The 24181-nt window shown below is 41.7% G+C and overlaps 1 protein-coding gene across 1 annotated transcript in view; it reads left to right on the forward strand.

Annotated features, from left to right (window-relative positions):
- The first annotated feature begins 4235 nt into the window (after positions 1-4235).
- Positions 4236-24181, forward strand: part of LOC102301975 (chemokine-like protein TAFA-2) — a 93478-nt gene continuing 73532 nt past the window's right edge. The window contains exon 1 of the mRNA XM_005914704.2: positions 4236-4743. The gene's annotated coding sequence lies outside the window, so the exon portion shown is untranslated. The remainder of the gene's footprint in view (positions 4744-24181) is intronic.

Below are 24181 nucleotides of genomic sequence, written 5' to 3' on the forward strand. Positions count from 1 at the left end.
TCCTGCAGCTCTACAGGGAGGATCTCCAGGTGCTGCCATAACATCAGTGAAATGTTGTCATTCATCATGTCATGTTGATCTAAAGGCTGGGGTTCAGAAACTGCCTGAGGTCACATGCTAGCATTTACTGGCTTTCCCAGGAGAAAAGCACAATATGAGCAACAGCACTGTATGGCCTGAATGGTCAGCGAACGTGAGTTGAAAAAAATGCCTGATGGAAAAAGAGCCGTGTGGAGGAGAGCTGGAGGTGATAATAAAGTGCGAGCATCACACGGTGATTTCACATTAGTGGCTGTTTTTTTAATTAACCCCACTAACCCCACACCCTCTAAGGACAATTACTCTAATAAGTGGATTGCATATTCATAAAGACAAATGAATGGAATTAAAAAACATTCTTGTTTGTATTTATGGTGTTTTTAGCTGTATTTATTACAGAAAGATGCTGTAGCCTATGAATAACAATGAGGTTATTCTTCTGCTCTTAGTGAAATAAGCTCATTCTGCTCACTCACATTGCACGTCTACTGTAAATGACATTTTAAGTGAATGAAGCAGAGTGAAAGGGGATCAGAATAAGGTGTGTCTAGAATGTCTGTAATGTAATTTTAATGGAGCTAACTGTAGTGTAGTTACCGCTAATGAGCTAGACTTATCCAGCGTTCATGCTGCGATGTGAGGCCATCAATTAGGAATGAGGGCGGAGACTGGTCTTTCATGCTCTTCATAGCTTTGAAGGAATTAGTCTGTTTGAACATTTACACCTTTGAGTGAACGAGCGTAACAGACAAGAGGAGAAAGGGTTGAGTTAGTAAGATGCGCCCTGCTGCTCTCTGAGATAAAGGCTCCTCTGCTGAGGGCAGCTCTGTCTGTGATAAGTGATTTGCTGTAACTTTTTTACGCTACAATTCTTAGTTTTCTGAGATGTAAAAGCGCTGCTCGGGGTAAGAAAAAAACGGGTGGAAAAAAGCTTCTTCAGCATTTTCAGTTTGAATGCACAGATTTCTGGATTACAGGAAGATTCCTGAAAGTCAGCATAACTCGATTTTTTTGTGCAGACAAAACGGCATATTTGGAGTGTCCAGAAATGATGCAAATATGCTATATGGAGATTACGCTCATGTGGGACTGTGGAAAGTCATCTTTGGAGGAAAGGAAGAGTATGAGTGATGGACCTAAGGAGGGACAGCAAGAACACAGAAAAACAGCCATCAAAATAGATACCACAGCAAGTAAGAACAACTGCGACAGAGACACCTTCCAGCTGCTGTCTTTCATATGCTAATGCTGGCATGACTGCCTGCCAGTGCAACACAGAAGACAATTTTGTGTATGTGCATGAGTGTTTATTCCATATGAAGGATGCACTCAGCACTCAGTAGTGGTAGTAAGAGTCATCTGGCAGGGCTTTGAATCTTGCACAGAAGTACAAACATAAAGCTTTAACCTTCATTTTACTGTAAAGAAGTGAACTTTATAGATGCATAAGATGTAATCCACTTTGTGATGACAGAATATATGTAACAGATGGTGTCAGCAGTCTGATCTGATTCTGTTAAACAGTCTTCCTTGACATAGATCGATGCACCGTAGTGTTTTTCTTTCACAAACTTTCACTGATGCCCTTAAAACTGGTCAACTTAAATAAGCTACAGCCATGCATGGAGTAACCTGTTCCATCATTCCTTTGAACTTTCTTTTAGCCACATTTTATATTAACTAGCATCATATCAGATGCTTTTAACTTGACAGAGCCAACCATTAATTGCTTGTTTGTCCACTAAGGAGCGATAGTATCATTCACATTAGGAGTTGTGTTTGTATCATTGTGGAAAATGTCGTACTTTTATACTGGTCTTTACCAAATCCAGAGGAAACATCTGTAATGATCTGTAGGTGGAAACAGAGGACAAAGGAAGAGAGTTTCAAATAAACAGACTTGAAACTACAAACAAATAAAACACAAATAAAAGCAGCAAAACAGGCAGTGCCAGGCACACAGGAAGACTTACAGTAATAGACGAGTGTAATGACCCATGATACAAGTCGACATGGCAGAGAGGGGGAAACATAGACTAAAAACACTCAAAGGGAGGACAGCTACACACGGGTGGAGTAGCTAAAGTCAGGGCAAGAAACACGCAGAGGCTGAAAAAAGATCTAAAGAAGAGCAAAGGTCAGAGCACACGCAGAAATGTTGATTAAAAAAAAAAGATAACTCAGGTTGCTCTCATGATTTGGTTCCTTGGCAAACAGACATACGCAGGACGTTGAGAAGCAGAGAGACAAACAGCTTATGAACAATAAAATCGTCTTTAAAATCATCGTAAAAAATTCATTTTCTTTACTGTGAGGTCTTACAAGTGATAAGTGCCAAACGGGACACTGTCTACTATAATTATTGCTCTGATGATTATGAGCAGTACAGAGCCATGTGGCAAACGCCTCATGTCTGCGAGGATTATCTGCTGGTCCTGCAGGATTTGTCTTCTTTTCAGCTGTTTCACTGAGCTGATAGAAGGAAAAGTATGACAAATGAATACGATTAGACTGTTTGGAGCTGCTCGATTATCATGTCCACGTGACTGTGTATGTGTGTGCTCGCATGTTTCATGCCTTGTATACTCACAACATGCAACTTCAAGGCTGTCATGTGATATGTAAAGGAAAGCGAGTATTCTGTGAACAAGAGCTCTGAGTGGCACATGTTAAATCCCACTGTGTGTGTGTGTCTGTGTGTGGGTGAACATGTATGTGCATAAATGCCAAAGATCCCAAAGGAATTAGACTGATTTTTGAGGGCTTCCAAGCAGGCCCCGCGATCCTGTGTTGCATGCATGTCTCTATTTGTTATCTTGCAGTCCACATGCTGAGTTTAACTATGCTGCCAGAACGCAGTACAGAAGACAAATCCCATGGTTGGGCTTTCCAGGTTATCCGTGATTCACCCGTGTTACTTTAGCGAGCAAGAGAGAAGAAGAGAGAGGAACAAAGAGACAGAGGGAGAATGAGAATTAAGAAGCTAGCATACAAGGGGAGGATTAAAGAATGAGCGATAAAAACAAAAGTTAAAAAGAGGCGAGGAAATAAAAGGAGGGGAGAGGAGAGTGTTGAAGGTTCAGGAGGGTGACCAGAAAGGAGAGCAGATCAGTAATCTGAACTCTTTGTCAGCGTAACAGATTAGCTCACTGGGTGAAATGATATATGACTGGCAGCAGGCCTCCCCGCGTGCACACGTGCACAATCACACCCCCACTATGGATCAATTACCCTGTCATCCATGTGTGCAGCCATACATCATCACCTCGATTACATCTCGCACACACTTGTATGCTCACTCCAATATAAAGTACACACCACCAACAGAACTTCAGTTGTACTTTGTCTCACTAAGTGTTTGTGCGAGTGTAGAGTTTTACTACCAGGCTTCTCCGCCGCCTGATTTCTGTGTCCTTAATACCTATTACTGTCTATCTGTTTCTCCTGCCACCAGAGGGGAAACTGCACACTTTGTGACACACACATACTGTACACATGCACAGTCACACTTTAGAGGCCAGTGGGGACTACTTCCTCAAATGAACTGCACTGGTCAGAGTGACTGAGTCTGGACAAAGTCATTTGTTGTGAGTAAACTTCTTTGGGCAGTTCAGGTCATTTCGGGCAACAGAACACACATAAAGACGCACACAGACACACACTCGCTCAGGCAGAGAGGCCGGTCAATTTGGACGGTACGGTGTCGATCACCCCTTCGCTCCTTTTGGTGTAGTCTACTGGGAAATGCCCGTAGCTCAGCTAAAGTGAGTTCAATTTAATTTGAACCTCTCACCGTTGAGAGAGGGGCGCGTGTGCACACACAGATACAGACAGAAACATAGACACACACACACTGAGACAATAATATTGCTTTGTCCTTCATGAAGTGACACAAACATTTTTGCTGATACATCTGATGTTGTCTGACTGCACGTGTGCATTGTGTGCATGTGTTTTGTGTCAGGACGCTGGCTGATGCTTCTTTCTGTTTCACTGCCAGCAATAAACCGCTAATATCACATATCCAACATGTCTTGGCGCAGCCCATATGGCCCTTCTCCACATTACTGTACAGTATCATTTACATTTGTTGCCCGCACATTGGTGAGCAGTTCTTCCCAAACTAAACCGCTAGGGGGCGCTGCTCCGCTTCAGAGTTTTACACTCTAAAGGCAATCCTCTCCATCTTCCTGGCGGACAAGCAGGAGCGCAGTAACAGTCTGCGTGACTCCCCGACCGCAACGCATCTCTGTCCCACCACTGGGCTGCTTTCACACTACATCGTTTAAAGAGGAGAAAAAGAAGGAGACTGCTGCTGCAAAACAGAAGCCAGGTTTCCAAACTGGCTGTTTCTTCCTTCGTGACATGGTTTAATAACTAAGTTTCTGTGCAAAAGCGGAGGACAGGAGCGGAACTTTCAGGAGACCTTTCCTTGCACAGGAGTAGTAGCAGGAGCACCACCCCAGAAGGTCACATCTGCAACCGGCTCCTTTTTTGTGTGTGTCTGCTACCCGGCTTCGGAGGTGGATGGTATGGTATAACTTTTCCGCTCCAGTCGAACTGAGCGGCCGGTGTCACAGAGGAGCTGTTTTCCGCTAGTGGAGTGGGGATGCGAGTCTCTTCTCTGTCTCGGATAGCGGAGCGGCTATGAGGAGAGAGGTTCACCTGCTGGGCTAACAGAACAAGACCACACCGCACCAACAGGTATGGGTCACAGGGTAGCCTTTACACCTGGGCGGAGCTGCTCGGTGTCCCTCACGGTTTTAACGCGCCTTTAGTTAACAGCAGGAGAAGTGAGCGTGATAAAAAAAGACAAAAAACAAAAAAAGTCAATTACTAACCCACCTGACATGCACGGATGCAGCCGTGTCACAGTCTACTGGTTAGCACGCCTTAGAAACCATTTACGCACGAAATGGATTACACTTCATCCGCTCCATTTGTAAAGAAATAGAAAGGGATTGGATTTTAAGAAGGCATTAGAGTTGTGAAAATGATTTCTAGTGGCGCCACCCGTCAGCCCGGTCTGCTTTGGTGTCAGTTTTATTCATGCGGTTGTGATTTTATAGCAAAGACAAATGATTGCGGTTGTTTCAGATATTGCACAGCCTATAGAACCTCTCTCTCTCTCTCTCTCTCTCTCTCTCTCTCTCTCTCACACACACACACACGCACACGCACGCATACGTATGCGCACGCACGCACAAGGGCGCTCAGGTAAAGCTGTGCGTATGCGGGCATTGACGGAATCTGTGCGCTATTTTAGGCAGACCTGCCGTGTGGTGGTTGTCACTTCACGATGATTATTTTTTTGTGATTGATCCTATTAGCTGGATCCACATGTGCCAAATAATTGATAAATTAAAGTAAGTAAGTATCAGCTCATTCTTAAAGAAAAAGAGCTGATAAGGAACCTTTATGCTTTCCTTATTCTCTTTTCCCCATTATGCTCTATTACATGTCTCCTGGTTTAACAGTTGCACTCAGTGTGGAGTGTTTGTAGGCTTAACATGACTGAAATGCAGGCCACTGCTTTTGCATGTTAAACATTGAGAGGCTATGAAAACTTTACATTGACGATGGCAGCATAAAGCATCAGTCTAACAGAGGAGAGGCTGTGAGTTAGGTGTTCCAGGCTCTACTTTTCTTTCCTTCACTGTTAAAAAGAAGAAGGTAGTGCCGGTTTCAAGCCTCTTCATGACCTAGACCTGGTTGTAAAGTGTTGTGTGCACACAGGCTTGTTTAATTTAAACAAAGCTGGCCATCCCGACTGTGAATATTTTCGACATGTTACTGCTCCATCTGTCGCTGTCTCTTTCTCTGCTTCCGTTTTCACAAGCCTCCGCGAAGAGCACAGGGGAGGCGAGCCGAGGTGAACTGAGGGAGTTAGAAAATAAGAAGGAAGAGAACTGCCAGCTAGACTTGATGGTAGGAGGAGAAAGATTGCACAGAGGTGATGGTGAGCAAGAGCAACAAGGGAGATTGGTTGGATTGTTGGGGTTTATGGAGCGATACAAGAATGCACTATAATTTGTGGGCAAGGATGGGCCTTAATGTGGCCGCAAATGCTATCTGCATTTATAGTATGCTTTCCATTTTATTGACCACTGACAGATTTGGCAGACTTGGCTTTGGACCTTAAAGCCTGTCATTGCGAAGTTACCTCTTCACCGTTGCCTATAAGACCCAGTGTTTTGTGGGTTAATGTAGCTGCCAGTTGAGAAATGGTGAGATGGAGACGTTGATGTACTTGTTCTCTGGCTCAGCTGTGTACACTCGGATCTCAGTGAGTGCTCTTCGGTGACGGGAGTAGTACACAACATGTGCAGTCTCTTTTTGAGGCTAATTAAACCCACAAAGGCTAATGCTCCAGACACTCAGTCAGATTTCTTGCTTCTTTAAATCAGCAATTCAGCGACGCTTACATATTTGGAAAAAACCCTTTTTTCCCATATTGATTAGTTTTTCTTGTATTAGATAACGCCGTCACAGGTGTGATGGTTGCTGAAAAGGGGCCTCTGCACACCTACATGCCTTACAAATAAACAATTTAGAAAAAATCTGTCATTAATCATCATTATTTGCTTGTTATTTGCAAATTCATAATCAGTTTTAATCAAAAACAAATGTGTTCCTCTTTCAAAAGCAAAGACATTGCTAAGTGACCCCCAAACTTTAGGCACTAGTGGACTTTGTTAACATGAAAAGTTTAGTCACAAAATATTCTGGGCTTCTACTCACTTTACTAACTGCAGAGAAATGAAAGATAGAAATGAGGAAAACTAAAGAAAAATGAAGACGGAGCAGAATGAAGTTAAAAGAGGTGGGATTTTTGTTCTGGTTGTCACTTCAAGGAATGCATTTTTTGTTTGGATTTATGAATCTAAAATAGAAGAACTGTAACCAAGTACCTTCAGGGCTACATAAGTCCCAAAAATGGCACATGAGACTAGCTACAGATGTAAACCCATCCCTACAGACTTTCGATTTTAGAGCATGAATTTGGTCTCCCCGACTAATTTCCTTCTCCAGATACTCAATCAAGGCTTAAACTTAGATGTATGGCAGCTCTGACTGGCAGGAAGATGCTGACAAAGGCATCTGTAGCCACTGGCTGCCTGCTGGGTCTCATTTTAGATAATCTAAGTCGCTGGACTGGACCTCTTGACCAATTTTCTGGTGTTGATGCATCATGGATCACCAACCCGGAGTAAAAAGAGTCTGTGCTTCAGTTTAGGTGTCTGTCTGATGTAAATATGTAATCTATAGATGGACCTTTCTAATGAAATAATGAAAGCTGCTAATCTAACTCTCCAGTGTTTATTTAGATCACGTAAGAATACAAACAAATGGCTGATGCTACAGAGCAGATGTGGACAATTCATTTGCCCAAAGGGTCACATGAAAAACTGGAGCTATTGTGGAGGGACACACCAATAAACTAAACTCGGTTCTGCTCACTAATAATTTTAACTCTATAAGCTTATTGGTGCGTCCCTTCATAACTGTCCCCAGGAATTGCCCACCCCTGCCACAGGGGCTATGTGCAACTTTGCACAGAAACCCCCCCAAAACAATGTAAGTGCAGATATGTTTTGCTTAGTCATTTAGGAAACATTTAGTTACTACAGCCTACATCCTGCTACAGGCTGCAGAGCATGCTCAAATTACTTAATATGAATTTCCATCTTGGATGAATCACATTATATCCATTTGATGTGAGGGAGGGAGAGACAGAGAGAGAGGGAGTCTCTTCCATGACGTTACAAAGTAACAGATGTTTGCCCTGAGAATATCGTTCCTGGTGAGTTAAAGGGTTTGGTTCTGGGTTCAAGGTTATATTAAGTTTAGTCTCCGTGCACTTGATTATTCATTGGTTGGGAAAACAAATGCGTTTTCACAGTCACACTGTTTAGACTGACCTCGCTTGTTTGTGTGTGCATATGCAAATATAAAAATGTGTATGTTTGCGTGTTTTGCATTTTATGTCTTAATTAGTGGGCCAGAGATGCAACAAAGGTCATGGTTGCCATCTTAACTCCTACACCACAGCAGAACCCCAGTGTATATGTGCTTCAGGAAAAATGAATGGCTCAGTATGAAGATTAATGTAGGGAATAATGCACTGCTTTACCAAAAAAACAAAAAAATCTGTGTCCTGATTTTACTCCTTTTTTAGTATTTTATAAATTCATAACTGAATGTTGCTAGAATATGATTGATGGTATCGGACATGAACACAGTGCTCCAGCAGACTCCTGTCACAGACGTGCCTGAGGTGATTGCAGACTGCAGGACTTGGTCAGATTGGACCATTTTCACCCCGACTTCCTGCAGCCTCATGACCAAAAGCAGATACATACAGATGCTTTCATGTTTCTACATCCCACAATTGTATGTCTCCCTCTGCACCTTTAACACACACTCTACCCTTTCCTGTAGTTTTCTGACTTCTACCAATAAATCCTCTGGGCCATGGGAATAATGTCAGAGCTGTTATCCGGAGAGAGAGAGAGAGAGAGAGAGAGATTGGAAAAGAGAGATAGTTCTAATAAAGACAAAGAGATCAACCAGAGGAAACAAAAAATACACTATGCGGCCTATAAAAGGTGATCTCGTTTTCATTCGTAGCTGCGTGCGATGAGAAGAGAATAGGAGAGATGGGAGGGGGGGTGAACAAGACTGAGAAACAGGAAGGAGTAAGACAGAGACCTAGACAGAGCGAGAGAGAAAAGAAAGCTACAGGGGCTAAATAAAAATAAATAAAAAGCATGTGTCCTATAAAAGAGTGTTCTGTATTTCATTGGCCATCTCCAGTAGCTGTGTGTGGTGAGCTGAGGCCCAGGGGGGGGGACAAGTAGCCACTCTAAATGTGTGTAACCCACATAAAGAAATTGTTTCTGGGAGATCGAGCCTCGTAAATTCATTCCTAGCCGTCAGCCCTGTTCTTATCCCACCTCCCAAAGGTGAGCTATAACATCCAAACACATATTCTTTAGATTCTTTTCCCGCTCTGTCGCTACACTCAGACACACACATGTAGTTTTCAGCACAGATCCAGATGCACACATCCGTCAGCAGAACCTCACTTTATCTCTATGCATTTCCTTCTTTTTGGGGAGGGGGGTGCACACAGATATACTGTACACACACATCCACTTTTGATAAGCACATTTTTTTCAACAGAAAATACACATTCACAGAAATGCAGACACACATTGCTTTACTCCCAAATGGCTTGTGTGGGACAGTTACAGTGACAGCTACAACAACATCAGGACCTGCTGTGGAACAAAACAGCGTCAGAGAGAAACAGCACCAGATGCTGAGCTCACAGCTCCAGGATTACCTTAGCCTGAACAAACTCCATTACTGCCTCTATTACGCAGGTATACACAGGCCGGGAAAAAGCACTTTGCAGAACCACTGTTTACCCACCACCTCTCGCCCCCACACTGCTTCCTTCGACTACAGAGCAAGGAAAGGGTGAAGAGCGGGGAAGGGGGTGGGTTTCATGGGGGGAAAGCATGAGGTGCATCTTTTCTCCGGCTGTGTGCGTCTAACTCAGGTTAATGTGGAGGGCGGATTCAGTATACACAAGAGGAAAAAAATCATTATTAATCTTTTTGCTAGTCAATCATTAGGAAAAAGAATCTGCATCAGTGCCAGCATATTTTATAATATTTCATTTACAACGTTTACAATGTTTCTTTTTGTATTTACTGTCACTGTTTATTGACTGTGTCTACATTTTGGCCTTGTTGTCGGACAAAAATGAAAATTTTTTCGAGGTTCTCAAAAATGTTTCTGCCGTGTTATGATTACTTTTTAAAAAAAATAAAGCTGTATGAAATGAAAATGTCAGCTTCCAGCTTTTCAGAGGTGCTCTTTTATGTGGATTACTGTAAACTCAGCGCCTCTAGGATTTGAAACCAAAGCGCTTTTAGGACAATTTGTCAAAATATCCAACTTCTGCCTGTTCTTATTTTTCATCTGAATCTGTATAAAAAAATCGTTCAACTCTTGGTCAAAAAAAATCATCAATTTTAAGACAATGTGTTGAACTCGGCTTTTCAGTGAAGGCCATTCCTCATCATTTCTTACATTTTGTGCACTAGCAGGCTGATGAATTCACTGAAAATAACAAGCAGCAGATAGAGACAGTCAGACAGCACGGCGATGACGAAGGAATATTGTGGCAATGATCGGGGTATGAGATCAGAGCGTTCCTGTGTGTTTGTGCGTGTACATGAGAGCTTTTCCAAGGCTGCTTACGTGATTGCAGGGCCATCAATACAAAGCTGAATGGCTTTTGCAAAACAGCATAAGTGGATGAGCAGAAGGTTAATAAGGGAGAAAAGCAAGTGTGTGATTCTGTATGAAAATACACTATAAGTATGTGTGCATGTCTGAGGTGAGTGATGAACTGCCATGTATTTGAGCTGAAAGCCATCCATCACCCTCATCAGTGGCTCTTGGGTCCTGTCATTACACGTTTCCCTTCAGTTACACTGTTAATAGCATCTCTCTTGACCAGACTCTGCTGTCTTTCTGTCAGCCTCTCAAATGTTTCTTTTTTTTCCAGCACAAGGCAATGCCATCAACAGATGTAGTACACCAGTAAGTGAAGGCACTGATATTTATAATGCTCTGACAGTCAGGAAATATTCGACGCAAGTATCAAAGTCAGATTACTCATATTACAAGGGCAATATCCAAACCATTATTTAAGTAATGTTTCTGTTGCTTTTGAAAAATAATGAGCCTTTAAATGGGAAATAATGTCGATGCTCCCAGTGGCCAGCGAGGGGAGCTCCGTTCAGTCGAGATGTTGTGTTAAAGCCTTGGTGCATAATCAAACACTGGGTTTAAATGTGCTGAATTTACATGTGAAAATACGAAGAAGTCAGAGCTGGTTATGCAATATAATGATATTATAGTAAACGCCACAAAGGGCATTGCATGGAGCCCTTTTATAATCTCTCACTCTTATCTGGTTTCCAACAACACATTGCTGGTCTTGCCTTGGTGCCGCCAGGCTGCATTTCACAGGTTTAAAAACTGTATGATAGACGCAGTCTTATGTGGTTAAAATTTAAGGAATTTCTAAAGGAAGAAAGTATTGCATACTGCACTTGTGAGTCATTTTTAGTCTTAGCCACCCTTTTTGACCTCACCAGTCTTTCTTTAGTGGAAAATGTGATAATTTCTAATTGGGCTCTAAAACGCAGCTACGTATTAGTCTGGTATCTCCACAGATGACTGAAAACCACAGACAGCAGTGATGACATACAGATTCAGTGAGTCAGAACGCAGCACAAAAGAAGGCAGGTTGTGCTCTCCACCTGTTAATAAAGCAGAAACTTCCCGGCATGCTGGGAGAAAGAAGCTGGCTTGTCTGCAAAACATGTACCAAAGACGAAAAACACAGAGCGCTCCTGATCTTGTGTTTGTACATATAAAAGTTCTGAATCATGTCTTACTAAGTAATAACAGGCTGTTCCTGAAACTTCAAGGCTCATTAACAGATAATTGTGATTAATTGAAACATAGTGAAATATAGTGGATGCTCTTGCACCATTGTAGGCAAATCCAGACGGTGCAGGTGAACCATTGTTACTATTTGTGGTAGCCAACTCGCTGTGACATGTTGCATCTTATTAAGGAAGCCGTTTGATTTGTTGATTTTGGCGCCACTATAGCTTCTGCTAATGAGTTTGCAGTGACAGAACTCTCAGCCAGTGTGTGGGCTGGGAGGTGGTATTACTTTCAGCAGCCATTATAAACGAACCGACACAGACACTCTAGCTTTGGCGGTGTCAGAGCTGACTCATTACGGCTGATGGCGAAGAGGAGCTGTTAGCCAGAAGTCTGAACTACACCACACATGCAGCCCTCTGGCAGCTTTCTTCATCAACAACTAGACAGCAATCACTGCGGTCATTAGGCCAGCAAATTAGGCCTTACCTTGTGTGACTGTTTGTGTGTGTGTGGGTCTGCTGTCCCTGCTCTCTAGATGTATATTTGTGAGTCTTGTCTTGGTCAGTCTTACGGCGATGACGAGGAGCAAGGTAGGTGGAAAATCACGTCCCCAAAGCTGAGAAATGGAAACCACAGAGACACTTCGAGTCACTGATGAACTGAGCCGCTGTTGATAGATTATAATGAGCGTTGAAAACTCACTTTGTCTTCTTGTTTTAATAATTCTTTTCTTTTTCTTTTTTTTTTGTCTGGGTGTAGCTCTGGGCTCGTCCTACTGTCTGTCCGTGTTTATCTGTGTGTGCCCTTTTATCTTGTAGTCTTTGATTATGTTCTTATAAGTGGAACCACTAGCTATTTTACAGCTGCCTCATTAGGTTGTCAGGCAAGCCCACAGCACATGCAATTATATCTAATTATGCAATTATGAATTCAGAATGAAGCTTTATATACTGTAGACTGCAATGTTTGAGCTGGAGCACACACACAGCAGTAATTAGTTCAGTTTTGTGGGTATTTGTGCACTATACGGGTATGTGTGTTTGTGTGTGTGTGACACCAATAAAGGCTATAATAACGGAACAGATATGGATGAGCGTGCACGTTTAAATACTTTCTATTACCTTTGAGGACTTCTTTTTACACACTGTGTGTTTAGTCTTAGCATATTTGTCAGTGTAGGGCACACTGTGGGTCAGGGTCCCGGCACAGTAACATTTAGAGGCTGTAACTAAACAACAACACTTCCTTTGACTGTTCAGCTCTGTCTCGTTGCTTATAAAGCAGAAGGATTCGCTAGTAATAAAAAAACAATAACTTAAAGTTAAAAAAAGTTTATATTTAAACTTTAACGTTAACTTCAGCTGAATGTGCGGACATTTCCACCTCCATCTTTAGCTTCCTATTCTGCTTAATGCTTAAAAGCCAAAAAAGTGTCTGCGTGTTTTAACAAGCAGTGTCGATATAACACAAGAAAAAATGATATATTGATAGATAGATATAGGGTTATTTTGTGCAATACAAAGCAAACCCTGCAGCCTACAGTGTAGCATACTGGCCATTCTGCTAAAAGCAACTCCTTCTGCTGGGACCTGTGGAGCTGCTAATGGGTAAAGGGGCGATGGATAGGTTAGTACTATGCAGGCTGCCATAAATCTGAATAACGTTGGAGCTCTAAATACTGCAATGAGTTTTTGTTTTATCAATAACACAAATATTAGACCTGAGTTAAGACTCAGTCACACAGACCTACAGACTGGTGGGCCACCGGTTAGCAAAAATGTGTGTTCCCTGACCAGGTAGCGACTTAGCGACCGTTAGTCACCAGGTGAAAGTGGTTACATATATTGCTGCACTAAAAACCTCATAGCTATTGCTTTGGTTGCTAGCAGATTGCTAGTTTGCATGGAAACTGGCAACTTGGCGAGTAGTTTGAGAACGTCTGCAGACAAGCTGGCGTCTTCCATGCAAACTACTGGCAACAGCTGTAGCCCTACCTGAATGGTCTGCCTGGGGATTCATGCTTGTGAAATCCTGCATCATAAAATAGTTGTTTTCTATGTCACAACCTATGTTGTAACCTGATGTGCACTGTAATTACATGTCCCACTGATGCTGCCATAACTACCATGATTGGTCTGCTCAGTACCCCCTCCATCAGCTGACGGTGTCAAACCTAGGATCTTCTTGCTATGAGGCAACAATGGTGATGACTGCACTACTGTATTTTCAGATGCATTATGTTCTGAAAATCATAGATTCCGGTCTCCGATAAATCTGCCACTTTTGGCTTCAACCAAAAATGCCACAGTCTGCGCGGTCAGAGGGAACGCTTTGTTAAGAAGCTTGAAAGCAGAGGTCTGCTTCTTCTAATTTGCACGCTTGAGCCTTCCTACACTGCTGCAGCATTTCTGTTTTTCTACCAGACACATTTCACACCAGCACTTCAATAGATGAGATAAAGAAAAAAAAACTCTGGAAGAGGGGAATGAGCTACGGTAGGTGGTGCGCTTCAGTGTGTCATGTTTCTCCACAGATCCTATTGAGGAAAGCAGGCACGGCTGCTCGGCTCCCAATATGTGTGTGAGACGGGCTGACAGTAATACAAGCAGTATCTGGCACCCCCTCCCAGGGATCACATCCTTAAGACGGTTTCTTTTACTAATCCCCTCCTAATATGACTAATATTATGACACTGCCATTAGCTAGAGCCCTCTGAGGGCACACGCAGGAGGACAACTACAGTAGCGAGCGAGTGCATATATACACATGGTGCTTGAGAAAGCTTAATCGGAGGCACTTTATAAATATATTCTTTGTTATTAATGAAACAATACGAGAGTGATCTGAACTTTAGATTCGCTGTTTTTTTCATCTAAAACATCAAGTGGTGGTCAGAGGGTTTGGGGGGTGGGCGATGCCGATGCCCTTTATATTTTCTGCCAGCAGCCACAGTTGTTTGTTGAAGAAACTTGTTGCTTAGTTGGATTCACTGATGTTGCCAGAGTCTGGGGAGACCAGGATAAGTGTCAATAGTGAACAAGCAACAGAGAATGGCAGCAGCAACAGCAGAAGCAAAAAGATGATATCTGTTTTCAAATGTAATATCAAGGTGAAGTTACAAAATAAAGCTCTTCTGCTCATAAACCTATTAACATATTTTAAAGTGCCATTATTTTGAAGTGTTTTTGTACGATTAAAATCAAATAATGCTTCACACACGCGTCTGTCAGTATATAACACAACATTCTTTCAGGTCGAGCCAGGATAAGACTCAGGCTGTGTGGGAGAGACTGAGAGAGGCTCTGAATGCAGAACAAGAATTCTAATTTTAAAGCCATGAATTACCAAAAGGCTGCTTTCAATTTGATTGAATCCAACTTTATTAGCATTCCGCTTGCCTATTTGTGATGAGGCTGAGCTGGCCTTGTGTCCTCTCCAGGGCTGCAGCTGTGGCAGTGAAGGGCACAAAGAGGAGCTTAATTTGGGATTCTGATGGCTTTAGGGCTTTCGGTGAGAAAGAATTACGTTGTCAATTATTTTTGCCAATATGTTTTCTACATCTTGTCTACTCTTATTGCACACACAGCTTTTGATATGACCGATTGAACATGTCTGTCGTAGTGTGTGAAATTTAGATGGTATGCAGCAGGTTCTCGGTTTAATATGAAGAAGTACAGATGTAGTGAGCAAACTGTGCTATATGACTCTAAAGTAAATGGTTCATGTTCTGGTTCTATTAGTATATATGACATTGTTAGATGTAAAATAGCGGTGCAAGGATGATTTTTTATTTTTTGATGAAGTTTGTGTAGTTAAGAAACACAGAAAACAAAAGCCAGATGTCTTGCATTAAATACGATGAGCATTAATTCAGAAACATCTGGCAGATATAAGAATATAAGGATGATATGAGTGTACACAGTCCTTCCTCATACTTCTTCCTCATGATTTGAATCGTTTGTAATCTAAATCTGACAAATGCAATGGACTAAATAGTACACGTCTTGTGTGGATGTACTTTCACTAGTTATTATCAAATTCTATCAATAGCAGTTGACCCATGAATTTGATTGTGCTATCCGATCGTTCAGTCTGACGTCACTAGCCGTGTCTGGACCTAAACTCCGCTGCAGGTCCATATATCAAACGATCACTATGGCATTACTGAGAGTTGAAAAACTGTCTAAAGTCTTTCATCTTTAATAAAATGATCAGCGTTCTGCTCTACCAGGTGTAACAACTGAGTTTAACATCCAGGCATCCATGAAAACGGAATTTATGACATTTAACGGAGTTAGAAGTTAGCAGGGAGTTAGCTCGCTAGCTTCTATCTAAATACAATATAGCATGTCCTGACTGCGGGGTTGTGGAAACAAATTAAAACGTACAGCTCTGCTATCACTTCCAGCATAAATGAAGACAGAAAACTAAACAGCAGTGACGTTTGTAGGGTTACTGAAGTTGGGCTAGCTGGTATATAATGATGTGCTACGTGACGGCTAGCGACACAGTTATGTTAGCATAATATAAACAAGCTAACTTTTTTTCCACTCGATAAAAGTTAACGTGAGTGTTCTCGGTGGTCAGGAACAAATGTAATCGCATGGCAGGATGCTGTAAAAGGACCAAACTTCAGCCAGGAGAACAACTGAGATAATCCATCCACAATACGAGGTTAGTCATTCATATACTGCTGCATGGGCTGGGCTGTAGTTACATCCTAAGGTTTTAAAAACTGAGCTTAAATAAATGATTAGCGGTAATAAAAGCCGAGGGAGGTCAACAGTGATCACTGACTGTTTTAGGAGCTTTTTGAGATCAAATAGAAGAAAATACAAAACATTAAACATGTTAACGACACAAAAGCCATATTAAACACAGACTACTTTAGACCCGGAAGTAGGATTCGTCGCGTCATCACTTAATAATCGGATTGTGATTGTGAGGATAAGAATTAAGTGTCCTCCAGTTCTGCAATAATTTGTGTACTTTAACCATCGCTGGCAGAATGCAACCTGTTTTTCTTGATGTACCCTTAAAAGGAAACATCATGTGATCATGTAACCATCCATGTTGTGTACTGAAGGCATTAGTTGTGTATTGAGCTGATGGGATTCTAGATTAAAGTCTCTTTAGCGAGCCAGGTGTGTGCACAACCTGCACCCACCTGGTTGCAGTAATGAGGCCCCTACAGGCCCTCAGATCTTGCTGTAAGACCATATGATTGACTGTGTGTTTGCATGTTTGGATTTGTGTGCTTACCTTTAAAAGTGTGGTCTTATCCAAGCTGTGGAGAACTTTATAACTGTGTTTTTCATTAATTTTTTTAATGCTGTATAAAAAAGTTATTATTATGTTTCCAATGTGGAGCTGTCTGTGGTGCTGAACACTGCAGTGGCGACCACTGATGGAGCTCTCCATGGTGTTGCAAGGGATGACATGCTGCTGGGAACAAATAGCAGAAGCCAAAGACGTTTGAAGTGGTCACTGCTAACCATCCATTTGATTGCGATGTTTTATCAGATTAAATTTATTTTCCCTCTTAGCTGCATGGCCACCCACAAGATGATGGCAGCAGTAGTGCTGAGCTGCTTAAAGAAGAGATATTTTTCCACAGTTACGACTTCCCCATGTGGAGACATCTTAAGAATCTCTTTGACGCAGCATGGTCCTTCTTACCCCCTAAGGTGTTTGGAAAAGAGAGCTAATGCAGCGAGGCAAGCTGGAGGAAAAATCCACCTGACGTTCATGGGAGGGGGGTCAGTGCTAAGGGGGAACAGCTGTGGAAAAAAACATTCTTGAAAAGGAAGAACCACATTGGATGGATGGACACTTTTTGCGTGTTCTCTTGGCGATTCATGAAGTATAAATAATCTGCAGAAGGCATGACTTTTGGACCTTTCCTTTAAATGGGAATTCAACGTCTTCAAGTGTCATCCTAATTCCATTTCCGCTTTAAAGCATCCTGTTTAAAAATTGAACAACTCCTCTCCGACTTGCTCTCTTTCAGAATCTGCTTGTGAGTTCAAGTGAGCATATGTTACCTATACTGCGAGGACTCTGTATGTGCAGACTTGTGTCCTGCACCTTATTAATAAATCCTACAGAGAGCTGTGCTATGGCACTGGCTGTCCATCCTTCTCTCTCTTTTGTCTCCATGTGTGTCTCTGCTTTGGATTTGGAATAACTGTGAAGACTGAAATGGGAGTTGGGGATAGGGTTGATATGAGGCTCCTGTGTGTGTGCGTTTGTTCACACATGTGTGGGTGTGTGCTTGTGTGTGTGTGCGGGGTAAGCCTAGGGGTAAGCTTTTAGAGGTCTGAGCAGAAGGGTGTGAGTGAGAAGGGGAAGACAGATTTGAGCATTTATCTCTCCCTGCAGACCTCCTGTCCTGCATGCCTACACGTCCACACACAAACACGCACACGCACATACAGTACACACAAATATATGTATACCAGTCCCATCTGTAATCATGTTTAGCACAGCTCTCTCACACACATACACAGTCTTGCGTGAATGGACGATCACATCCAGCTAGAAAAGAATGCCTATGCTTACTGAGTTGGCTGCTCTGTATTTGTTGTGCAGCAACAGCAAAATCTCTCCACTGTACCTCCTATTGCTCACCAGAAACAAGCCCTGAGCTGCAAGCAGACAGAACATAGCCTGGGATTGTGGGGTGATGCTATTTTTACAGCCAGTGTGATGAGAGATGTGCTGAAAGAAAGCTTGGCTCGCTTCCCCCGCTAGATGCTTTAATTAGAAAGCTCGCACTTCTTCCACTCTCACCTGTCTCTTTGTTATGGGAAATAATACATGTTAGGGAGAAAGAAGTAACTGGATAAATGGATAGATACGTTTAACTGAGAATACAATTTGCACCCATTTCTTTATTTTGCAAAGGCGTATTTGCAAGGAAACGGCGCTTCCAGGGAGTTACTGATACACGGCGCAGAGCGTTGCAGTCAACAGCACAAATCAATGCAGAGAATATAGTGGAAATTACTACAGCAGCCTGCAAGTGAACCTAGTGGAACAAACTAACTAATACATGAATAAATAAGCACAGTGAAATGGAGATGTGTGTGTGTGTGTTTGGGAATGTGTGCGTGGCACACAGATCGTGGACAGCGCTGTGCCAGCCAATTAACGAAGTGTGTAAACCGAGCTCATTAAAGAAACACAACATTGGACACACACACTTTCATAAACATGGTCACACACAAACACTTCTTAGTATCCAGCCAGACTCTATTTCAGGTACCGTTCGTGTATCAGAGGAGGAAGTTTTGTTTTTTTCACAGCTGGTATTCTCTGCTTGTTTGAAGACTCTTCTAGTCCTTTTGTTGTGTCCATGTGTGTGTGTGTGTCTCTTTGAGTCTGTTTGGACAAGCTGTAAAAGATTGATTTAGAGTTTGTTGCTTTGAACCAACTGCCAAGTGCTGCCTCACTAACACTCCGTGTTCAGAGAACAAAAGCTTTTCAAGGTCCCCCACCTACTAACCGTTCCTCCGTCTCTCTCTCTGTCTCCCTATGACTCGGTGCTTCTTGACTTCTTTTCTTGTCTTACACTCATCTATTCTAATCTGGCTTTGTCTCACTTTGCCCTTCTGTTTTCAAATGTTGGCTGAGCAGCACAAACACAAGCGCTTCATTTGCTTCTCTGTGTAATAAAAGCGAGTCATGAAGATCCTGTTTTGAAAGTGTTGTGACTGAGTGCAGCATGCCTGTGTCTCCTAACTTTCTCCTGTCAATGAGACTGTGAAAAATAAGCAGCTATGAGATTTAGGGGAAAACATTTTCTCTCACGCTGCTTAATAACCATGATTCATGGAACAGCGTGGACTATTATTAGTCACTCAAATGAGAGGAACCGAAGAGGGACTTAATCAGGCGGTGAGGTATGTGCTATCATTCCAGGGTCTGAGTGTTGAAAGGTGTGTCTGTCTCTCCTGTTTCTGCTCCACGCGTGTCTCAATTTAAATTACGTTAATTCAGTCCATTTTGGCTCAGTGTGAATTAGTGGCATAAATGCTAATGGAGACAGGTTCCCAAGTTTCAAAATAACATAGCAGTTATCCACGAGATGTACTGAGTCATGGCAGTTTTTTAAATTGGTTTTCTATTAATCATCAGGGTTGGTTTCCAAGAAAAGCCTTTTTTCAAAGATTTTCCTTACTAATTCTGATGAAGATTTTTTGTAATCTACTGATATTAGGGTTTTTTTTAAAACTGGAAGTGACATATATAAATATATATAATTTTCATAATAAAAATTTTATATTAAAGTTTGTAGTTTACTTCTGAAAACAAAGTTATATGTTGCTGGAGCGAGTTACAAATAAGTTGCTGTGCATTAACCTTTACCTAACTTTACATTAGCAAACAAAAGTAAAAGCAACAGATTTAGATAATAAAAAAAAAGGTTACTTAATCATTTTCCAGTATGTTCAAAACATCATCTTATAACAGGACATTGACCCTTCTCTCTTTTCTGTTATTGCCATAATTTTCCTTGTAACTGCTTTGATCTTTTTCTAATATCAAGGCTGCTAGCTTGTGGCTCCCTCTGACCTCTGGCTAGCTTTAGCTTTAGCCACTTTGTCTTTGTTAGCATCTTTTAAATATCGCTAACTAGCTAGGTAATGGGGATTTGTACATGAATGTGTGTGAATAGGTTTGTTGTTATGTTTTCACAGTTGATTGCATCATGGTTTACTTTGTGCCTTCACTCACAATGAAAAGCTTTCACGCTACCAACATATTAGCGAATGGCCGCAAGCATGCGTGCGACTGTTTGCCTTCTCATCTTTACATTCATGAAGCGGACAGGCTTGTTGTCACTCACACAGCAGGCTGACCAGCTGGTTATTGGTCAGAACACTGCAAAAGATCTGATTCTGGTCCTTGGCTGGTCGATCGGTGGTTATCTAGTGAAAATTGGGCTGTTAAATACATCTGGGTTTTTGTTCAAAGGTCAGATTTTTTCAGAACCACTCAGCATTTTTTTATAATCTGGTAAATCACAAAGGATGAACAGAAAAAAGGGATGTCACATCAATTTTGAACATTTTTCTACTTGTTTTATACTATCAAGTAATGTATCTTTATTTTAATAAATGTTTAAAATATCTCTGGCAGCGTTAAATATTGAATTATAGCTTTTTCTCTCTTTAACAAAAGTACCTCCAATTAGATTTTTGTTTATTTCACTGATTTTATTCTCTTAAATGTCTAGATTGGATAATTGGTTGTTATTCTGTGAAATGTGACATGTTCATTTAGAGAGAGCTTTAATAGCTGTTATTTTGTTTTGCTAAAAAGATACTTCAGTGAGCAAATATATTTTAATTAATAAATAATCACGCTAACATTTACTGGTTGTCCTAGTTAAAGTTATGATTCGTGTGGTTCGTGCGTAAGTTTATTCACATACATGACCTGAGCACTCACATCAACCCAACATCTGTAGCCTTTTTGATTTATTCATTTATTCTTTTTGCTTGACTGGGTGCAGCGTTTTTCCTGATGTGCATCCAATCAGAATTGTACACAGTTTACATACATAGATGAGCACACACATGTATTTGTGCTGGGGAATGAAGCTCAGTGATTCTGTGTGCATATTTTGATTTTTGTGTACTTACAAAGGCCAATCGTGTGCTTAACAAAAGATTTGGAGGATCGGGAAACAAAGCTGCTGTATCCAGAATTTGTCACAGACTCAGCTCGTTTGCAATACCTTCAAGTGCATCCAGTTACACCTCTGTCAGCTGGCTATGCAGAGTACAATCATCACTGCTACACTACGAAACTGAAAAAGGCAAAACATTTCTTTCCTTGTCATTAGCCTCTCTTTGGAGCTGAGTCATAAATGATTAACCTTACACTCCATTCAGAGGCATAAAACAACTTGGCAGCATGCATTAACAACAAGGACAGCCGTGCCAAAGTGCTGAGCCCTCATCCAACAGATGGGGGGATTTGACTACAAGCTACATGTTATATTACTGAAGGGGAATCTAACAGTTGTGTCATTTTGAAAAGCCTGACTGTGAACTGATAATCAAAGACCCGAGAGCAAATCCTCCCCCGAGGCAAATATTCATGTATTCACATGCAGCAGTATAGCTTGTGGGTCACCCATGGCACTAACTGTTCCCAGCACACAGCTGGGCTGATCATAGGGAATGCAGTATATGTGTTCAAAAGGTTTTAAGAGATGGAGGTTCAATGTGAATGCTTCATCCATCCATCCATCCATCCATCCATCCATCCATCCATCCATGTATCTATCCCCAGTTAAGTTCATGTTGAACCCTTCACAATGTGACAGTGGGATGGCAGATTGCTGGGGCTGCTGGCCTTGGTGTCACGCCAGTAGAGCCAGGTGGTGGGAATCTGTTGCAGATTAAAGTGCTTGGTGACCAGCTAACCAGCTCACCCTGGCTCTGACAGACGTGGCACCCCTAGCTGATTGACCTCTGTGGCAGGTGTCATGGGTATGGGTGGCAGGCCAGAGCTTGGCCTTTTCTGCCTTTTCCTGTTCAGGGGAAAACTTTGGCATCCATCTGTAATGCCACATCAAACCTACCTTCTAAAGACTAGACTAAAACGAGTGTTATTACAGTCATATTGTTGCTGACATTCAATCCCTGATCTCCCCATGTCCTAAGGGTTCATTTGCTCATCCTTAAATGTTTATGCCCATACTTGATGCTTTTTTTTTGCAAACTCACCTAGATCATGGCGATCTCCCAGTTTACAGGTTTCATGTGATGAAGGTGCCAGTTGTGGACTTTTAAACTAGAGTCTCCGATGTATTTGTTTGCCAAGTATGAGCCTTCTTAATCTCTTTCTATCCTAGTTAGAACATATTAGTGCAGTTCTGTGAAGGAAGTAGTACTCACCTTTGTATGAAATCATCAATTTTCCACATGAAATAACCTTCATTTCTTAGAACACGAATAACAAGTTTCAAAAGAAGAGTTCTTTTTTTGGACATTTTGAGACCACAATTGAAAATATCCAAGCTGGAGCTCCACTCAGCTGCCCAAATGTAATGCTTTTGTAATTGGAAGAAGAGTTCTCAACTTTTGGAAAAGGGAATTTCTAAACATAAAACTTTGCTGTCATTTGGACACTGGAAATGGACTTTTGTGCATCTGTGTAGATATGCAGTTCAAAGAAGATGGAGAAGGTGATGTATTCTACTGTCACTTTACTGGAGTGAGAGAGTTAGAAAAAGGCAAAAATAGATGCCCAAGCTTGGGCTTGGGCGTGGGATGGAGTCATTCCTGGGTTGCTCCAATTGGAACCCAGCTTTGGTGCTTGAAGCGCACGCTTTACAGGGTAAGCTACAGGGGGTCCCGTTATACTGACTTTACTGAAGACAAACACTGTCGACTGAATCATCTGTCAAGCAGCCCAGAATCATTGCTTTCACAGATGATGACGAGCGCAGAGAGACAAAAAGACTGCAAGCGAAAATCATTTCAGCTGCTTCCAATGACCTGACAGGAGACTGTGTGTATATGACTGACAGACAAGCTGGATTATTTTTTCCATGCGATTATTTAATTTGGTCCGTATCACGTGACTACTCCTCAACATCCATAATCTAAGTCTGCACATGTGGCTTGTTACAAGAAGGGCTCTACTACTTCCTCCATTTTAATTACACATTAAAATAATGAGGTCATTTGTTAATTACACTATTCAGCAATAGATTCTTGATGTAAAATAGCATTAATGCTGTGGACTATTTTTTTCTGATTAGCTTCTACAGTAATGTGGCAGGATACTTTGAACTTAAGTGTAGTGCCACTAAAGTAAATATACTCTATGAAGCTGGGATGTAGTATGTGCTAAACCTACAGTAACTATGTTATTAAACTTTAATAGAAAAAAGATCGTGTACTAATAAACACACATTTATTAGTGTGTAATTGCATCTCGCAACAGACTGATGTGTTCTCATAAATGTAGAATGAATCCATTAAAACTACACTGGAGTGGGCGGCAGTTTGTGTAAGCCACCACAGCTTCCCACCGTCGTGAACACAGTGGCTGAGTTGGACATTGCCATTCCACTTAATCTTGTTTTATGTATTTAGCACACAGTATGCCTTTTATTTGAAGTTTTATTTGAAAAAGGCCTCAAATAGATCTTCCAAACTGTGTATGACCATTTAACATCTGCACGACTTCTCCTCTTCATTTACCTTCTCCACCACTGCTCTCTCTCCTCCCTGATTTCAAGCCCATCCTCTCCTTACCTCAAGCCTCATTTCCTGAACTGAAGTCAGGGCTCTAACACACGGAGATATGCCTAAACATGAATATTCACTCTCAGTATTGTCGCAGTTACTTATTTCAGTAGATTAGACATGCAGCCCTACATCTCAGGACAGATGACAAGAGCTGGCTAAACATTAACAGTACTATAAGCTAGCTTTATGCCTGCTTAGGCTCGAGTGTTTATCTGAAGGAAGAATCACACTCTCCCTCTGATAAACACCTTAATTACAGTCTCGCATCATATGAGAGTTTGCTAAGTGCACAAGTGCAGAGTGAGCCCAACTTCAAAATAAGTATCACTAACTCCAGCTAACAGCAGCACTTATTCTCAACACCCAGCCTAATGCATACGGGATTA

The sequence above is a fragment of the Haplochromis burtoni genome, unplaced genomic scaffold, assembly GCF_018398535.1.
Source record: "Haplochromis burtoni strain Fernald_Lab_line unplaced genomic scaffold, NCSU_Asbu1 Contig_9, whole genome shotgun sequence".
NCBI lineage: Eukaryota > Metazoa > Chordata > Actinopteri > Cichliformes > Cichlidae > Haplochromis > Haplochromis burtoni.